This window comes from Danio rerio, chromosome 11 (genome assembly GCF_049306965.1).
Source record: "Danio rerio strain Tuebingen ecotype United States chromosome 11, GRCz12tu, whole genome shotgun sequence".
Lineage (NCBI taxonomy): Eukaryota > Metazoa > Chordata > Actinopteri > Cypriniformes > Danionidae > Danio > Danio rerio.
In genome coordinates, this window is record NC_133186.1 from 25,937,856 (window position 1) to 25,959,845 (window position 21,990).

The 21,990-nt window shown below is 35.2% G+C and overlaps 1 protein-coding gene across 1 annotated transcript in view; it reads left to right on the forward strand.

Annotated features, from left to right (window-relative positions):
- Positions 1-5,867: 5,867 nt before the first annotated feature.
- cntn2 (contactin 2) overlaps positions 5,868-21,990 on the forward strand; it is a gene marked incomplete at its 5' end in the record, with an annotated part of 92,844 nt that continues 76,721 nt past the window's right edge. The window contains 1 exon segment of the mRNA NM_131446.1: positions 5,868-6,061.

Consider the following 21,990-nt stretch of genomic DNA (forward strand, 5'->3'; position numbering starts at 1 on the left):
TTGAGCTCAGTGAAGGCCAGGAACACAATATTTTCAAATCCAGGATATTTTTATTTAATTTTATGTCCATAAACATTTCATAAATAAGCCAAAAAACATGCCAAAATGCAACATATTAATCTTAACATTGTCAAACATGCTAAATTGGTTAAAAAAACAATACATCATTAATATATGGAATAGTATATACAAAAATTTATTAATAATTATAAGATTCTGAGTTAGATTTGGCCAGAATGTACACAACATAACATAACCTTTTTTTTGCAAAACGCTATATCCAGCTAAGGCTATGTTCTACTACAGTAATACCATTAAGAAAAGCTAGTGAATCAATGTTTTTTTTGATAAGTAAGATTAAGTTAGTTAGATAAATGACCTGTAGCATTTTACAGAAAGACTGAAGGGTGGCTCCTTTACACCGCTGCTAAAACATAACCTGTATGATCAGAGCGGGCGGAGCTGCTGTGTCACAGAGTCCGTGACACAAGCTTGCCTCGCCCCCTCATTCATTCATTCATTCATTCATTCATTCATTCATTCATTCATTCATTCATTCATTCATTCATTCATTTTCTTGTCAGTTTAGTCCCTTTATTAATCCGGGGTCGCCACAGCGGAATAAACAGACAATTTATCCAGCAAGTTTTATTTTTTTAGGTAGCGGATGCCCTTCCAGCCGCAACCCATCTCTGGGAAACATCCACACACACATTCACACACACACTCATACACTATGGACAATTTAGCCTACCCAATTCACCTGTACCACATGTTTTCGGACTGTGGGGGAAACCGGAGCACCCGGAGGAAACCCACGCGAAGGCAGAGAGAACATGCAAACTCCACACAGAAACACCAACTGAGCCGAAGTTCAAACCAGCGACCCAGCTACCTTCTTGCTGTGAGGCGACAGCACTACCTACTGCGCCACTGCCTTGTCCGCCCCGTCATATTTAATTAATTATTTCACGGTAATAATAATAATAATAGCTTATTTATTGGTTGTTGTGAAAAAGCAAAACCGTTTATTATTCTCCATAACAATCTGTGCCCTTTATGTTCTATTTCAATAAATCAATCACAACAAGAATTAACATGAGGTTTTAGGCTATAAATAATAGGTGCAACAGCCTAAAGAAATCTTCAGATAGGCTACTCACCTACATGTAAGAATTATTTAAATAATTAACTTACAAAGGACACTTAGAAATGTCGCCTTACAGACAGATATCTTGTCATCGGGAGGAGTGCAGGAAAAAGGCGCTGCCTGGCCTTCCTCTTGACATCAGCAGAGACTTGTACCCTGCTGCATTTGTGTATTGTAGACAGACGCGGGATTCTGGTCCACTTTGGTAGCGTTTTTATACATTTTTGTGAAGTTGAAAGCTTCATCTTCTATCGCTAAATCAATGAGCAAACTCTGAGCACTTCACCGGCGGTGACTCTCTTCCCAGGGGATGTTGAACTTGCGCAGCATCCTGAATATTCTAAATCTGTTATATCGCACTTTGTAAAGAAACTGGTCCGGCGGATATCGTGTTTTGTGAACAAATACATTTTGTACTCTGCTTAAAATGTGCATTCTTAAATGTTATTAATGGCAACAATTCACACATAGGTTAAGGTACATCTGAACAGTGATTTCCAGTAATAAAATCCAAATGTCAAAAAAGGCGTTTATTGTATTTTGCAACCAAATTGCTACCTTCATATGCAGTACAAATGTAATTACAATCTTTTTTGTATATACTATGTCATCATTACATGTAATTACATTGTAGTTACATCCTAATATATCTAAATGTAAATGTTTTTTTGTATATTGCATGTACAGTGTTTGCTTATTTATAGTTGTATCGTAAATATAAACAGTACACATGTAATTAAACTTTTGTTACGGTGTAGTTACATTGTAATTACATCCAAGATAATATGTATAAACATGTTTCTTTGTTTCATTTCAAGAACTGTATTTGTGAATTTATATGTAAATATACACAGTACACATGTAAGTACAAACTTTTATTTTGGATGTAATAGCATTGTTATAACATTGTAATTGCGTCTGAGATACAATATACATAATGACAAACTTGTCTTGTGTGCACTGTGTCGTTACTTTTTATTACTATGTGATTACATTGTAAATGATTAATTGTATATTGCTAGTACAGCATTGGGTTATCTATAGTTGTATACATAAATATACACAGTACACATGTAGTTACAAACTTAATTACTATGTCGTTAGATTATAATTACGTTGCTATTGCTTTGCAGTTACATCCAAGATAATACTTATAAACTTAAATGTTTCTTTGTATATTTCATGTACATTATTTGTGTATTTATACCTAAATATATGCAGTACATATGTAATTACATGTAATGACGTAGTAATTAAATCTAAGATGAATGTTTGTAATTAAATTTTGCAATGTTATAACAATGTAATTAGGTTGTTATTACAATGTAACTACTACGTTGTTGTAACCTCATAATTACATTATTATAACATTGTAATATGTAATTACATTTATTTTGGATATATATACTATGTCGTTACATGTAATTACAATGTAGTTAAATCCAAGCTCATATTTATAAATGTAAATATTTCTTTGTATATTGCATGTACAGTGTTTGTTTATTTATAGCTGTATATGGAATTACAAACTTTTATCTTGTGTGCAAATACAGTGTCGTTACATTGTAATTACTATGTCATTACATTACTTTTACATTGTAATTACCTAGTCATTACATTACTGTTTACATTGTAATTATATCTAAGATAACATTTATAACCATGTTTTTTGTATATTCCAAGTACTGTGTTGGTGTATTTGTATGTAAATATAAACAGTACAAATGTTATTACAAACTTTTATTTTGGATGTAATGACATTGTATTTACATTGTTATGTTATTGTAACTACGTCTGAGATGTAGTATGTTATTACAAGCTTGTCTTATGTTCATTTACTGTGTCGTTACATAGTAATTACCATGTCATTTACATTGTAGTTACATCCAAAACAATATTTATACATGTAAATGTTTCCTTTTATGTTGCATGTACAATATTTGGTTATCTTTAATTGTATATGTAAATATACACAATACACATGTTAATACAAACTTAGTTACTATGTCCTTACATTGCATTTACATTGTAATTACTTTGTTACAATCTTGTAATTACATTGTTAATACAAGTCATTACCTTTTAAAATTATAATTGTTTTTATAACAAGGTTTTATTTTACTAACATTGTTACAACCCTGCAATTACGTCTATGATAATATTGTAAATGTGTTTTGAATATTTCATGTACAGTACAGTATTGTCACCTAGATATCTAATTACAAACTTTTTAGATGTAATATCTACGTATTAACATTGTAATTGCATTGTTACAACATTATAGTTACATTGGTATAACATTGTGATTAGTTTGCAATAAAATTGTAATTACATCGTTTTAACAATTATTTTGTTGTACTTACATTGTTCTAACATTGTATTTACATATATGATAGTATTGTAAATGTGTTTTTGTATATTTTGTGTTAAGTACAGTATGCCATGCATTTATGCTAAAAAAAAAAAAAAGGTTTCTTAATAAGAGAAATCTGAGAGATGATCATTATTGGTCCGGTCTTATATAGCTGGTCACATAAATTAATGGTGATCCAACAATACATTTATTGGTTTGGAAGTGACATCATAACCCTGTTTACAATCCTGTGGACAATCTTTTTATTTTGGTAAAATTTCACCCGAATTTTATCTTAATTAGTACAAATAATTAAGATCTCATTTTGAGATTTGTGTACAATTTACTTGCACCCTGTAAGAACTGACTTTCATCCTTATATTTGTCTAAAACTTTCTGTAAGAAAAACAAAAACTTGTTTACTTCTTGGACATCTGATACATTTTGGTTGACTGGTTCAGTCAAGGAGACATAGTCCTTGGGCCTCATGTGCGAAGACTTGCGTTGAAATCATACTAAAACATTGCGTACGCACATAGCTGTAAATGTGCATACACAGTAAAAAATGCAGATGTATGAAACACTGCGTATGCCGAATCACACGCATATTCTCTTTGTACATCCGAATGAACGTGAAACTGAGTGCAACATGCACAAGCACAAAACCCCTCCCTGCCTCCTCCCCTGTATGAATATGCTAATGACTCTATTTTGGCAAATCCAAACAATAAAGCAATGGCAAAAGCAAGCAAAAAGAGAAACTTTGAACAGAATGTGAATTGTAGGTGCTCTATTGGAGGTATACCAGAGAAAAATGTTATTTGCAAGTTTGTTGTTGGAATGAGCCAGTTTAGTGATTTTCGCCGAAGGGCAAACATCAGCAGCGCTAGTGGCGTAGCTCGTAATGCGCATGACAACATGTTTTGACACTGTTATTCATGAACCCGGTTCAAATCCAGCATCTGATGAACCATTCTTCTTTTTTTCCCCATTACATATCAGGATTTGCCTACTTTTCATCACGAGGAACACAAGTAAGAATCATTAATAAGTGTGTGCATTATATTAAGCGCATTTGAGCATCATATTTTATTTGCACATTTATTGAATAGAAATGTTTCTGATTCCCGTATGCAAATTCATCTTCAGATGGTATCTTTATAGCATTGTGCGTACAGTCGATCGATCCGATTACATTGGGAAAACCGGCGATCGCTGCAAGTTGGGCTTTCATGTTTGGCTGGTCAGCTATGGTATGGAAACCTTATATACCTGCTAGACATGCGGATGATATCGTCCCATACAGCTGCCATTGCATGGCTCAAAGATATTTTGTAGTGTGCAATTTAACACAACTGCCTCTAGGAGTCGCCAATGGAAATAAAACAAACACGCACAAGAAATGCACATACGCCAAACATGAAGTTGGCGTGAAACCTGGTGTAAGCAACGTTTTTGCGCGTACGCAGCGTTGATACATGAGGTCCCTGGTGTTGAGACAATGAACTTTCCAGATTTGGACAGTGTTTACAGTAAATGCTGTCTTGCTCATGCATTTCAACAACACAGCTCATGTTTTTGTTACATTCCAAACACATTGAATAACATTAGTGTTTATATGTTGAAAGCTTTAATGAATGCATTTTCGACTATGGAAATATTCGACTAAGCTTAATATATTTTATACCCTGTTTACAGCTATATTTAGCATTACTTACAATTGTAGGGCTGTGTAACACTGTGGGTAAACACATGAATCACAACAGATTTAAACCACCTCCTAAATTTATAGTTTTCTCATGAGTTTGGGTTGATTGAGATTTTTCTTCCCTTCAGGCAGAAACAAACCCAATTTCAGCCCATTACGATAAACGAGTAGGGCTATTCTGTGGTTGGCTATTTTACATAAATGTTCAATATTCCGCCTTCAGATAAAGATGTATTTGCATGTGGCAGCATTGTGTATGATTATTTAGATATTATTCTGAGTCTTTATGAATCATCTGAACACAGACAGTGTGCTTTCCCTGAGATGTCATGAGAGTGTGGATATTGTGCCATTGGGGTTTCATTAGAGGTGTGAAGGGGTGTGTTGTGTGTATTTGTATGTGTGGACCAGTGGGGGGAAGGGAACACACTTTACCTCCTTTGAGGAAACCTTCTTTGTGTACATTTAGTGTGCATTAAAGGGAAAAGAGGTTGATTTAGTTGAGTTGCATTAATCGTATTCCCTCGTTTGAATCAAATATTGAGTGAGAGGGAGGGGAGAAGAGGTAGAGAGAGAGAGAGGAAGAGAGAGAGAGATGGAGTGGGAGGGAGGAGAGGAATGATTTGGGCTATTATGAAAAGAAGATAGAGACAGAGTGGAGGAAGAGAGATCGTGTCGCGCAGACGAAAGCATCCTTACTGCGACTGGAGGCTGCGGTTGCTTGGTAAAGAGAGAGAAAATCTCGTAATAGTATAAAAGGCCATTATTGACGCAGCGCGCGGTACCAGCAGCGTCACCGGAGGAAGCAGAGAAACGCGAGCACGTCCTCATTCAAAGCTGTTATACGAAGGTAAGAAAGCGATTTTAAGCTTTTGTCATTCAAAACATCATCACACACTTCGCAATTTTATTTCTAATGCAATGAATTCGGTGTTTGGTTGTTTTGAGCCACTGTTTTATGGCGACGCGCGCTGTGTTTATAGTCTGTAATGAGAATTGAAGCGTCCCATAATAATTTGTTTGAAATAGATTGCGCAATACAGTCTAGCGGGGTTATATTTGGGGGTGTTTGGGTTGTCAGTGTCACGTTGTGGAGTTATTAGGATACCTGTATGAGATAAACACGTTTATGGTGGAATAATGAGTCGGACTGATGTGAGCGGATAGTGGCAGCGTTTTGTTTACACGGGAGTGACTAACCTCGTTGAAATTACAGCGGCTGTTGGACAGCCATGAGTCTTATTACCCAAACACCTGCGCAAACTACTGACCAAACGAGAACATAATTTAGCTACTCATTAAAATAGCTGACCAGGGGCAGTTACTGAAACCTTTTTTGTTATATTTAAAGACTGACCTACTCATTTGTAGGGGAGACCGGGGCAAGTTGTCACACTGTTATGTCAAAGGTCCAATTGTACAATTATTTTTGCCTACACTGTAAAAAATACGATCAATCAGTCCTGAAAGCATGTGTTTTTAAGTCATTGTAACTTATTAATCTAAGGTAGTCATGTTCTAACTTAACTTTATAAGTTATACCAACTGTTTTAAGTAAGTTTAACATAATGTACGTTCAATGGACTCATAAGGTTAATTTTATTCAGCTTAAAAAATTAAGGCAACCAGGATTTTTTACAGAGTAGCAGGGGTTTTGTGTGTTGCCTCCAAACATTCATTCATTCATTTTCTTGTCGGCTTAGTGCCTTTATTAATCCGGGGTCGCCAAAGTGGAATGAACCGCCAACATATCCAGCATGTTTTTACGCAGTGGATTCCCTTCCAGCCCAACCCATCTCTGGGAAACATCCACACACACACACACACACACAAACACTACGGGCAATTTAGCCTACCCAATTCACCTGTACCGCATGTGTTTGGACAGTGTGGGGGAATCCGGAGCACCCGGAGGAAACCCACACGAACGCAGGGAGAACATGCAAACTCCACAAAGGAACGCCAGCTGAGCCGAGATTCGAACCAGCGACCTTCTTACTGTGAGTCGACAGCACTACCTACTGCGCCACTGCATCGCCTGCCTCCAGACACTTTGAGCAAAATTAGATTGTAGGGTTTTTTTGTCAATTTTTTTTTGATTATAAAATGTAATCATATTTGTTGTCCAAAATAAGCCTTTTCGTTAAATGTAGGCTATTAATGATTCATTCAGCTAAAACACTAAATACTAATATATTTGGAACATATCTATCAACGGTGATTACAATATTGTTTTTATTTTTATTTTTCTACTATTTTTTGTTTTATATTTCAAAAATAAAGATAAACATGTAATACACTTTTTCTTGGTAAATAATTAATTGCTTATTAAAAATTTTTTGTATTGCCAAAAAAATGTAGGTATACAGAAATGTACTTTTGGAAATAAATTATACATATTCATATAAACTTATTGTAGATTGCTCTTTTTATTACTGTAGCCCTGAAATATTCTGTAAGTTGAAAACATAAATAAATCAAATAACCATAAAGGCATTTGCAATTAATTTCAGCAAGATGTTGAAAAGAATTCAAACCTGTTTGAACAAACTGCACCAGTTCATAAATTCTGATCATACACAAAAGCGCAGCGAGGTCAGTATCCCCCAATACTAACCGCCTTGTTCTGTGACTCAGTCTCATGGCACGAAATTCTTGCCTCATGTTGTCGGGGTTTTATTCTTATCAGTTGAATCTGTAGGATTCAGAAAAGCAGTCTTGTTTCTGAGACCCGAATGAAACATTTTAGACATTTTTGAAGTGACTGGAAGCTTGTCATCATGTATTTTGCACCATCCCTTTTTTCTTTGGCATTGTGATAAGTCTTCACTCAGTTTTCCGTGTGTTTTATAATCTCCTCCTGCCTCATTTTTATGCATTCTGAAGCACTGTTGTATCAAAGTAAGATCTCATGAACATGGCCGGAAGCAGTTTTTCTTTCCATAACATCAATGAATCTTGATTCTACTCCAATTGCATTCTGAAAACTAGCATGGTAATTTGGTTAAGCAATAAAAGTAGTACATAAACTGTCAGTGACTCAGGTTTATTGGTGACGGCTGTAGTGCAAGAGAGCATTTCAGAGGTGTTTTGGAGGCAGGGGACATCTATGGCCAGAGGTTAAACCTGATAGTGACAGACCGAGCAGCAGCAGCAAATTAAAGCTCAGTGAAGCACTGTGGAAAAGTACACTGTGGACTGCTAATGCTGGCCTGCAGCAGCCCCTTCAATGTGCTCAGGTGTGCGGCTACAACCGAAAATGCAAAACACTGTGAGACTGAGACAGAAAAGGCAGCTTTTGGACACGATGGTGCTGATTCTGGCAGACTCTGATTTCGGAAGACTTATGACCTAGAATTCTTTTATAAAATAATTCATGTAAATATAGCTCTTCACAATCTACTGGAATGAGGGCGTGTGCTATATCCACCCAGCCTCATAAAACATTCACTAGGTCCTCCTCATGCTCTCAGAGGCAGATGAGGTTGAGCGATTGAGTAGATTATAGCTCTATGGTGACATAGAAATAGCCCAACTAGCTATTTAGAAGTAATACGTTTCATTTATAATGTATTTTTTTGTACCCAACATGGTCCTACTAGGCCTGTCTCAATCAAAGATTTTGACCTGAGTCCTGACTATTCATTTTAATTACTGTTTTGTTTACTTTGTTATTTATTGCCAAATACATTTATTCATTTTCTTTTGGGCTTGGTCCCTTTATTTATTATGTGTCACCTCAGTGCAAGGAACTACTAACTTATCAAGCATATGTTTTACGCAGCGGATGTTCTTCCAGCTGCAACCCATAACTGGGAAACATCCATACACACTCATTCACACACATACACTACAGACAATTTAGGCTACCCAATTCACCTATACCGCATGTCTTTGGACTTGTAAGGGAAACCAGAGCATCTGTTGAAACCCACATGCACACGGGGAGAACATGCAAACTCCACACAGAAACGCCAACTGACCCAGCCGAGGGTCAAACATGCAACCTTTTTGCTGTGAGGCAAACGTGCTAACCACTTCGCCACAGTGCAGCAATTTTTGCCTAATACATAATATAATATAATCTAATATAATCTAATATAATATAATATAATATAATATAATATAATATAATATAATATAATATAATATAACATAATTTAATATAATGTAATATATATTATAAAGTAATATAATATAATATAAAATAATTTAATATAATATAATATATAATCTAAAATAATTTAATATAATATAATATAATATAATATAATTAATAACATTTCTTACAAAAATATGCTCTTTAAAGTCTGCTTAAAGAGTTGCTGAGATTCTTGTTTCATTATGTTGAATTACTTCCAACTGAAATTAAATATTAAGTAGGGGCGGGGCTTTATTTTTATTTATCATTCCTTATAGCAAACTAATTGTAAGAGGGGCATGGCTAAGGATATTGTAGCTGAAGCCATCAAACTGATGTCAACAGAAGGAACACTTTGGTTGAAGAACATGCAATGAATAAACTTTTTTTCAGTAGATAAACTTGCACAGATTATAAATTATATAAAATATAATGATATTTATATAATTATTGATAAGCTTATTTAATCTACAGGGCTATTAAATGTTTGGTTTTGATTGGCTGATGAACAGCTAAATTAGGTCCAGGCAGGTTTTGCCTGCCAGAACGCTTTTGATTGAATGTGTAAGAAAATAGGCTGCAACTAAAATCACCTACTACTTGAGTAGATTCTACATCTGAATTTGAATTTACTTTATGACTATAAGAAATTTTAATTATAATAGGTTTAATTATTATAAGTGCATTTTATGTAGTATGAATGTGAGTAGCATCAAGATTGGAATTCGGACATACTACATCCGTCCTTTGTCATTATCTTGTTACCTACCTGTGTCAATTGAGTCACTTCTTGTGAAGAAAATGTTAAATGAGAAAACAGTGGGTGCGGCTTTTTTATATTGTGAGCTGATTGTATGTAGTTAAGTAGGCATTTAATTCAGAAAGATCAGGAAAAGGGTTTTTGGTAGAGTTATTACAACCTAACAGACGCCACCTCCTCACCATTTCTGTTTGTTGTCATAACCCTGTCAAAACTGACAGTAGGAGAGAGGTGTGGTTAAGTTTGTTAACCATGCCCAAAATCTCAGACAGACATAATTTGACTGAAAACAAAGAGGATGTACATTGGGTTTGCTTAATGATTAAAGTCGGTATTTTGAGGTTAAAAATACAGTAAAAAAACTGTATTAAGAAATGTTTTTATGATTTTGGATAACAGTTTTATATTTAATTTTTTACATTCAATATAAACATATACATTTTTATTTTATATTTTATAATAATAAAATAATTATATTAAATTATATTTGAAACAATTTAATGTCTTGAAAACCATGACTGGATTCAAGTTTCCAGTGACAGGATTCTTCAGACATGTCCAATGCTTATTTAATGTTCATTTATTATTACTAAAAATGTTGAAACCAGTTGTGCTGTTTAATATTCTTATCAAGGTTTTTAAAGGGTCAAGAGAACAGCATTTTATTAAAGTGATTTTTTGTAAAAGAATTAATTATAAACTAAACAGCAAATGATTATTGATTATATATTGCTCATTGTTCATTATTCCATTACAAATAAAACAATCAATTCATAGTAATATTTATTATTATTTATAAATAAAACACATTTTCACATTTAGGTTTAATTAGTCAGTCTCTGTTTGTAGTCTCTGAGTAGTGTTCTCCACCTTCTGTTGCTATACTACATGGTTTTACTTCCAAGAACTTGAAGGAAATGAGTCAGGTTCTCTGTCTCAAAATGTAATGGTTTGCAATGCTTTGTTGCTAGAATGTCAAGGTTAAGACCTGTGATTCAGCCCCGATCAATAAACCTATTTTTGCAACTGGGCAGTAGGCAAACTTCCACATGATTAGTTTGTTCGCGTTGCGCAGTGTTTGAATGAATCATAGCTCAGGTTTTTGTTTGTCAAATATCCATATAATGTGTTTCATATTATTTACATCTAATTAAACCAATTTACTGATCACCTTTAAATCAAATCATATATTGTCAGTTTTTATTCTTTATTACATGCTTATTACATGTTTATTATTTGTTTACATGTTCAAATATTTGAATATTTTACTAACACTTGAAATATTAAAGGCTGCGAATCATTTTGCTAGCAAAATAGCTGTTGTTAAATAAAACCGATAAATCATTTTTGTTTATAAATGATTTTTGTTTATCCGAGTCCGTGGACATCTCATATGCTGATAAAGAAGTCTCAATCCACAGTCAGTTATTTACCATAGAAAGTGAACGTAAAAAAATAAGAAGTTTTCAGCATCTGTTGCTGCAAAAAGAACTGAATCTATTTATGAGCCTTATGACTTCTTAATTTTGCATTAGCTATTGTTGATATCTATGTGTGAATATGTAAGGTAACACAATTGTAACTATTTTTGAACTAAACTGGTGAAATGAATAAAGATTAGCTCAGTTATGGCTACTTCAAGCAAAATTAAAAAATGAGCTGGCATGACAATTGTGTAATTCTATTAGTAGTTTGTCAAAAGTTCTAAAAAGCTTGTCAGCTACCAAACTCAAGAAGTTAAATAATAACTGATAAAAATCTTCAAACTACCATTGGTGGAAGTCTCACATACTGTTTTTCGGAGACTGTAAATTACATACTACTTGGCCCGCACACTGTTTTTAAAGTTTGCATGAACCAGAAGTTTTATTTTTTCATTTTCATATTGTGACGCAGTTCATAAATAAAAAAATATTAAATGTAAAAAAAAAAAAGTTTTCAGCATTGGTTCGTGGTGATGATGACACAATAAATGGGTGTGGCTCAGAGGCTCTGCCTTCAAGGAAAGGCTCTCTAGTTCTTAAAAAAACATAAAAACAAAACAACACAGGCTCATTCTGAAAACATAGCCTTATGTATGTTTCTAGAGATTGTGAATTATGTAGCCAGAATTATGTACGGCTGCATTTCATTGTTTAAAAGCAAATGCTATGGGGTGTTTTAACTAGGGTTGGGTATCGTTTTTTTTTTTTTTTTCCGATACCGGTGCTAAATCGATACTCTTAAAACGGTACTGGTGCCAAAACGGTGCCTGAACCTATACCTTTTAGCCACAAAATTAATTGACAAAAAAATAAATAAAATTCAAATGCAATTCAAATATATAAAATATGAATTGATGTTTACTTTAAATGGATTATAAATATATATATATATGTATATATATATATATATATATATATATATATATATATATATATATATATATATATATATATATATATGTGTGTGTGTGTGTGTGTGTGTGTGTATATATATATATATATATATATATATATATATATATATATATATATGTATATTTATATATATTTATATTTATATCGTTAAAATTGAACAAATTAAATATATATTTATAATCCGTTTAAAGTAAACATCAATTCATATTTTATATATTTGAATTGCATCAATATATTTCTTTTGATCATTTGTTTGTTAACATAAATGTAAGATTAGCATTATGCTTTTAACATTACATTAGCTTACTACTAACCTGTGGAAAGGCTGTCATCAAAATCAGGGAACACCTTTTCCTGGGTTTGGGGCTTGTGACTCCTTTACATGGACATCAGTGATCTAATGATTTGCCTTAATCTGAATAAGACATATGATTCAGGCGTATACATGAGCTGCTTTTTGAATGTTACATTCATGATTCCCAATTACATGTTATAGCACATAGATCAGTAACTTCATTGCATCACCAGCCTATAAATGTTTCCTCCGCAGTTTGTGTCTGTGGTCCTTTAAGATAATCAAAAATCACTGTTCACGTAGTAGACTCGTGATTAGAGTAATGTGTTAATCATGTTAAAATCAGAGTATTGGTGTCCATGTAAACATACTCAGATAATGTGTCAGATGATGTCACACGCTGTCAAAGACAGTCCATTCCTCACCTTTAAGTTAGTTCCATGAGCCCTCACATTTCATAAGTTTGATGTGTTTCACCTTACACGCAACTTTTGTAAAACATCTGCTGCATGTTGGCGTGTCAGAATCCTTGCTTGTAAAATAAAGCCATACTTTAGAATGCTTAGTTTAAGCAAATTGATGAACGCGATCATGCGTGTTGATGAAGTGAGTCGCGAGCCGCATGAGCCGTACAGCGAGCTTTGCCTTCTATAAATAACAAACGCCTGACATCACTGACATCCGTATCCCTCAAAGCTGTTTAGAATTAAACATTTAGAGATAGTGTGACACAACGCTTACTCATGTGTGCCTTTAATGCACCCCTTTGTGCTTCTTAAGGGTGTCACACAGCAGATGCGCTGCTCAGAGCAGTGCACAGCGCGCACATGACAGTTGATAGTATCACACACCAGACGTTCACATTCGCATGTTACTTAAAATGAAACTATTCAGATGGCGCTCTGCGACATGGCAGAAATATGAACAGTCATGAGTCGTGCCTGGACAACCGCTGACTTGCGAATTCATGGCGCTGTGCGTCGCCGAGTGGCGTTTCTGGTGCGCGACCTGGTTTAAGTTCTTGTTGCAGCACCAATTAGGCACCGAAATTCGTATGCTGATTTGATCCGGTGCATACCGGTTCCAAAGATACCGGTGCCATAATGGCACCAGGTTTCGGTACCTAACCATAGTTATGACACCGTTTCTTTTCTCATTTACCAGCTGACCACTTACCTCCATATGGAAGGCTTTCACGCTGTTATGAGTTTTTCCAGTAGCTCGTCATGTACACACGTTGGTGGACTTGAGATGCAGAAAGGAGTTGACCATTATGATGGGGTTTGAGTCCAGTGAAGAACAGTTAAAGAAAAAAGACAAGAACAGAATCCAAGAAATAAAATAAACAAGTAAATAACAGGGTGAGAATGTGGTAAATTTTGAAAACGTAGTAAAAGTCAGGTGAGGACTTTTGTTTTTCTGGATTGCTTTTGAAAATCTTTGATTGGGTTTTGGGAAGTGGGTGGTGGCTGGTTAATCGATGCTTTTTAAAATACTATTGATTGGGTTTAGGGAAGGTCAGTCGATCGGTCAGTCAGTCAAACAGTCAGTCCCCAGTGGCCTCTGGTTGATTGACAAAAACAAAAACTGCAAAAAAAGTAGCTCCTAGGACATATTTGGTGCTCTCAAGAAATGTATATAGAGGTACTTGTTCAGAATGAGCCTGGATTGAAACAAAAACAGAGAAGAGCTTCTTTATAATCATTATAATCATTCTTCATGTTTAGTATTGTAAAATATATAGTGTATAAAGTTCTGAGAGATTATAAACATTACAGATTTTATTATATTATTATTTTTTACAGATGCTTTTTAAGTTTAAATATTGTTTTTTCACTTTTTCTCATCTCATTTTGGGATGCATCTGTTTTGTTGAATGTGAAGTTTAAGGTTTGAATGCTTGCTAACAGTACATCACCACAAACACATTTAAAACTTTTTAAAGCTCTAAAAAGATGCAGACTTTTTGCTTTACAAAACCATTATTTAATGCTTCCTTCCATCATTACATTTTCTTTATAAGTGGCTTGTAAAAGACATTTCTAGAAAGCAAAAGTGACTGAGTAATCTTTTCATGGATCACGGATGAAGTGAGAATGAGATGCATTCACGGCGCTCTGAGAATCTGTGTTAATGTGAGATGAAATTAGATTAGAAGTACATTCCTGTCCAGCTCCTGAAAAATGATCCTATATCGAGAGCACTGAAGCCATGAGCTTGCCGAAGAGGAGTTTTAACCGAATCTGAACTGAAGCGTCACATATTTTAAACGACTCATTCATCCAAAAGAGTGTGTACTTACTTAACCCTGAACTGCACACATCCAGGTCAGGAGTGCCTTCAGCAGTTCATCCATTCACTGGGAGTGCCAATAAAAACGTCTGATCAAATAGAGAGGGGTGCGTGAGGCTAGATGCCCTTGTCAGAGAGTAAAAAGGTCAAGGACCTCCACATCTGTTGGGTTATGGGGGTCAATTGAGATATAGCCATTAGAGAGAATGGATGAGCCTGTGTGGTGTCAATGAGGAGGACTGGAGAGTTTCTCACTCCTCTTATCTCTGCTGTGAAGTGCTGAAGTACAGATGAGCTTCTGTTTGGTGTCCACTTCTGGGACACAGAGCGGTCATTGTTCTGCTTCAGGCACCGCAGATGCTGTATGTGTCGGTGAGAACATGCCATGCTTCAGATGAAGTCACTGGGCATCGTAATTGCCATCTCTCCCTCGGTACAGACATCCACAGCAGAGACTCGTGTTTTAAAAGGTCTTATCACAGTAAATGTGTAATAGAGAGATAGTTGTTCCTGCAGTCTCTCCAGGAGTCTTTTTCTTTCTCGCTTTATTATGGCATCGTAGGAAGAGAGTTGAACAGTCGATTGGATTATTAATGACTTTTTGGATAAAAGGGCTTTGATTTAAAGAATATAATATGTTAATTCAGCAGGGATACACAGAATTGATCTAAAGTGACAATAATAATCTTTAAAGTGTTTTAAATAATGCTGTTCATTTGATTTGTCTAATTCATCAAAAATTGTAAAATATTAAGCAGCATAACTTTTTCAATATTATTAATATAAAATTAAGAAATGTTTCTATATATACAAAATAGAGATCACATAAAAAATTAATTGTTTGTTTTGAAATTTGTGAGACAGAATTTTTCCAGTAAAAAACCTGAAACATACGTGGTTGTTGTTATGTGGTGAATCCAGCTAATTGTGTAATGTCGGTGTCATCATCGCAGCTCCAACAGTCGCTCTTCAACACTGCACGGGCTGAATCAATCGTTTGATCTCGAAGTGATGTCGCAGTTCCTTTGATGTCACATGTGACAGTCATGTGGCGTCTTTGCAGCGTCAAGCCGGACAAAATTTCTACCCGACATGCACCGCTTTAAGACAGATTTCGATCGCTGCATGAAGTTAAAATGTTGAAATGACACCTAATGTGTACTCATAGATATATACACTAGATATCGCATAGGGACCCCCTGAGCATGCGTCAATAGCGCCGCCACATTGGTACAGTGCTCCCAGGACAAATGTCATTTAACCGCACTAGTCAAGACATTGTTATTACGTGAAGATGCGGGACTTTAGCGCTGTCTACGGGTGTAGTAACGAGCTAACAAAGAAAACAAAGCACAAAGGCAGAACATTTGATTGGTAATATCAAGTTTTTTTTTTCTGTTTTTGTATGTTCTGAACTTTTGTGCTAATCAGGTAACGTTATTGATGATAACAGTCACTTACTGCATTCACTATACAGCAAAGCAGCTCCAACTCGCACTAAACACCTGGCTTATGCTAGTTTTGTTGAAAAAAATCAGCAAACAATGCAAAAGAAATATGACAACGAGATGCTGCGCTGCCGGAAACTTGTTTTATTGTCGGCTAACGTGTCGGGGGATTCATTTACAAACTAATCGCTCCCTCCGTCAGTATAAGGAGTGAAAGTAGAAGAGGAGGTGTGTTTCAGGACACGGATTAGATTAAATTTAACAGGGAGGGTGAATAGTACATTTCTGTACACACAAACACAAGCTTTTTGTCAGGAATGCCCGTGCGGTCACTGATCCATCAATGTAGAAAAGTGATGTAAAATTATAATTTTCGTAATTAGAAAAAAAAAAAACATACTAACATCCAGGAAAACTCCCGATCACAGATATATGTGTATATGTGTAAATCTCTGGCTTTGGATGGCCACAGTCCTCCACTGTACCTTGGTCCTGCATTCATTTCAAAGGAGCGCTACCCTGTAGCAAGATGGCTGCGCTATTGACGCATTCCGTCCAATAGACAACAATAGGCCAGGCGACATCTAATGTATATATCTATGATGTGTACTTGTTCTGTCATGTGATTGTCACGTCATGTGACATCCATGTGCTTCTGTTTATGTCATGTGATTCCTTTGTTCTGTTTTCTCGTTGTTTGTCAATGTTTATTAGTTCCACCTGTGTCACACCCTTGTATGTATTCAGTTCAATCATGTGTTGTGTATTTATTTACACCCCTAAGTTTGTTTATTTCATCATCTGGTATTGTATTGTCACATCTTCTTGTCCTGCCTGTGTTTTGATGTTCCAGTTACTGTAGCGAGTGTTTTTTGTAAATAAATATGTTTTTTGATAATTCCATAGATCAGTGCATTTGTGAGTGATCCCACTTTGACAATATCTTTGTATATTTTATAAAAACACACAATATATAGGGGGTATATGTATATGTTGTGGTTGATGCTCAAGATTACTTATAATATTCTTTCATAACCAATAAGCACAACATTAAAATATAATTTTATTTGATCTAAATAAATTAAAATAAGATTTTTACACTTTTAAGTGCTAGAAGGGAATTAAGGTATCACAAATAGAGTATGGAAAATGTACAATATGGAAAATAATAATTTTACTATATTAAAATAGTAGTTGTATAAAATATATCAAATAATGAATGCTAAATATTTTAATTGTATTTGAAAATGTAGATAAAAAAATAAAATAAATCAAAGTGACAATATATTGTTCATTTTAAACAGTTTTTTCAGCTTGTAATGGCAGTTAATAACTGATATGTTACCAATATATTATGTATATGATTATTAACAGGCTAGTGGTTTCACATAAATCAGAGCAACAGAATCAGACTTAGTCCATCAGTGTGTAAAATTTCACTCATTGAAGTAAACTGATCAAAGAATGCACTTTTCGATATGTGGGACAGAAAAAAAGACTAAAATCAACCTTTCGAAGGTCACCAGATTTTAGTCTGTTTCCTCTTCAAAAGGACAGGCATATCATCATTCTTTATAGAGTGAGCCAAGCTCTTACAGGACATTTAGTTCTGGCAGGCTGTCAAAACTCTCAGACTATACTGTTGATTTTTCAGTTACAGGAGGACTGGTGGGTCCACATGAGGCTGTTTGTCTTCTCAGGTCTCTCGCTCTTATACACTTCCACTTGTGAGTTTGATACATGGCCGTGGCCTTCAGGGCTCAGACTGGCATACCTAACGCACCATCTGTAGAGCATGGGGAGGAAATTAGGTGCCGTTAAATGTGTGGATGCGTGTGAGGACAATTGAAACAGGTGGGGCACAAGCTGCTGCAGTACTTTTATCTACTAAATTTGCGCATAATGCATATTCAGTGTTTACTGGTAATTCTTCATTTAGGGACAGACTTCAGATCTTGAATGATGACCTGTAATTAAAATTATATGGTGATGATACCAGTTTGTGTCAATAAAATATAGCTATTGTCCTACCCTGAGATCATAATACAATTAAAATATGATCTCAAAACATTAATTACAATTCATACCCTTTTCAGTGAAACTTTTTAATTTATCTTTACTTTTATATCATTTGCATTGAGTTAACCTATGGAACATTAATTTGATTCAACATGACAGGAATGGGCACACTTGTCTACAGAAAATGTTGGTGTTAGGAATGGGCGATATGTTATCGTTTGGAATATACCGGTAAAAATGTTCCCACTATAAAAAATAGACTTATTATAATTATGATGATAACATCTACAATCGACCCATATATTTACTTCATAACATCAGTCAAGTGTTTGAAATCACTCTTTTTTGTGACCAGGCGTGATTCCATATCAAAGAATGAAGACAAATCCATAATATTTTATAGTATTCATTAATAAATGCTAAGTAAATGTAAGAAATATACTTTATGCTAATAAAATACCCAGGATGGCTTAAAGAACAGAAATAGTCCAGATATTGCTGCAATTTTTTTATTGTGTTACTGTTTGGTTTGTTTATCCAATTCCATCATCTTTATCCTTAAATCCTATTCACATGGGGTGTCAGCATTAACGCTTCCCATTCAGTTTGAATGAATGACGTTAAGCGTTGCTGAACTGAATTGTGGATCCATTGGCGGTGCTTCAGCGAGGTTGTTGCTAGGTCGGATACGGTTGCAGCCGGAAGTTAACGAGAATTATTTATATTATTTATTAAATATCCTATTTATTGTATTTTATTAACGTCTACCGCCACCCCAAACCTAAACCCAATGTCACAGTAATGTAAAAACAGTAGTTGTACCAAGTATTATTTATTCTATCTATTAAATTACCCAATAAATTGTATTTTTTAATGCCTACACCCATCCCAACCCTAATCCCAACTGTCACAGTACTTTAAAAATGTTAATTATATTATTTATACAGTGTCATAAAAAATGCTGCTATATTGATGTGCATATTGCACTTTCAGTCGGCCAAATATTCGATCTAGACTTTACCCTTCAGCGGCGTTGCTTGCTGTAGAAGTTGGGAATTTCAAGCACCAACGGAAGTGTCAGCCAATCAGATCACTTTATGCAAAGACCCCAGCTCAGACAGTAGCCAACTGCAGACTAATATGGCCATCGCGTCCGCCCCAACTTCAGACAAGCCCTCAGTCAAGCGCTGACACTGAAGCCTCTTGTGAATATTTTTCTTCAAAAATACATTTTTTTCCCTCTCAATGTATACAAATAAATTATGGTCAATAAAATTGTTATCACAAGAAAAAACAGAAAATATTGTTTTATATTTTTAAGAGCCTATCACCCATCCCTATTCCCTGCAGGATAAGCTATAATCTGCCTGGATTGTGTTGAGGCCCAAATTATAGGAAAACTACAGGAAATTCTCCTCCATTAAAGGTTCACATAGAATGTTTTCTCCATTTAACAACTGGTACTATTCCTATAGCTTGGCTTAAACTGAGCAATTTGAGGAGAAAGGCCTCAGTTAGGGGCTGACAAAGAAGCTAATAGTATCTCTGGTTGAGATCCATGATCATGTATGAAGATGGAATAAACGTACAGAAAGATAACCATCTATCCAAGACTCTTTGCAACACTCTTTGGTAAAATCTTTGGATTATTGGCAGAGTGACCAAGCATAAACCTTTCCTCAGTGACAAATAAAAATACTTGAAATTAGGAAATAGCACCTAAAGACTCTCAGACTGTCAGTAACAAGATTCTCTGGTCAATTGAACCTCAGTTTTAAGCCTCATGTCTGACGGAAATATGCATCAGCTGCACAGTACCTTCCTGAAGATGGCAGCATGGTGCAGTGGGGATGTTTTTCATGGATAGCCTAAATCAGGGATTACAAACTCTGTTCCTGGAAGGCCATTGCCCTGCACAATTTAGTTCCAACCCTGCTTCAATACACCTACTTGTATGGTTTCAAATAAGCCTAAAGAACTCATGTCTCTTTGGAACTAAAATGTGCAGGGCTGAGGCTCTTTAAGAACTGAGATTGACATCTGTGCCCTAAATGAAATCTTGGTCCAGAGCACTTAGAACTTCAGACTGAACAGAAAATTTTCCTTTTCCAACAGGACGGTAGCCCTAAACACATATCCAAGGGAATCCAGGAGAGACTTAAATTTATAATTTTCCTCAAAATGACAATTCTGTCTTCATTTACTCTACTTGTTTCAAACTAGTTTGAGTTTCTTTCTGTTGTTAAACACAATGGAAGATTCTGAAGAATGTTGTTAAAAAACAGCTATTGCCATACACAGTATTTTTTTTATTCCTACTACAGATGCCAAGGGCTGCTTTTTAATCAGCATTCTTCACTATATCTTCTTTTTTGTTCAACGGAAGAAAGACATTCCCATAAGTTTAGAACAACTTGTCGTAAATGGTGCAGAAATTTTTATTTTTGGGAAGCTGTCCCTTTAAGCACTACTCTATGAATGTTCTCAATAAGCTCAACAAGAGCTCGGATTCAAACCCAATCAAACATCTGTAGGAAAAAAACTTAACGTGGCAATCTATTGACAGTTCCTGCAAACCTAATCTATAAAGACGATTGGCAGAAAACCCCTAAACCCTTAGTTTTTACACCATTTTCCCTATAAAAATATTGTAGGGTACTGAACTAAAGAATCATCCATATGCAGAAAGTCTTGAGTGTGTGTCTATTAGCATTGCAAATCTCTGTTTATATTCTAAAATTATATTAAAAAAATCTTCAATATATTCAAATTAAGACGTGTCAAAATGCAGCTTAAACGCAGTTCAGAAGACTCAAGCATTGCTTCACATCAGTGTTTAGACTAAGCAGTTTTAGCACAGGCCTTGGAATCTGTGCAATCTGAGCCATTCCAACATGAACAGAGATTTGGTTACAGAAATTCACGCAAGCCCAGGAAAAAGCAGCATTTTAAGCTGACAATTCTTATCACCACCGGCTGTCTAAGGCCGTGCTGTATCCAACCTCAGCATTTTTCTCAGGCTGTGTTTTACTGTCTATTGTGGTAGCACCAATTAGAGGAACTGTGACAGTAGTCTTGAGGTATTATAAAGCAGCAGGTACTGTATAGGTGACGGCTCAATGTATGGGTTAAGCACAGGCACAATTCTTAATATGAAAAATAAATGAAAAAATTGTACCACACACACTCAGATTTTTCACTTTCTTATTCATTACTTGGCTCAGGTTTATACTAAAGACCCAGCTTTTTGAGTAGCAGCCCTTTTTGAATTTCATTTGATTATTGCTGCCTCAGTGAGTGACAGAGGTGAAATATTGAGAAAGGCAAGACTTAAATAATGCATAGCACAAGTCTGAGTGCAGTACGTCAGTGAAGTCAATGAGCCCCTTTGAGGATTTGTAGACCTTAGAGCCGCAAAGTTATCA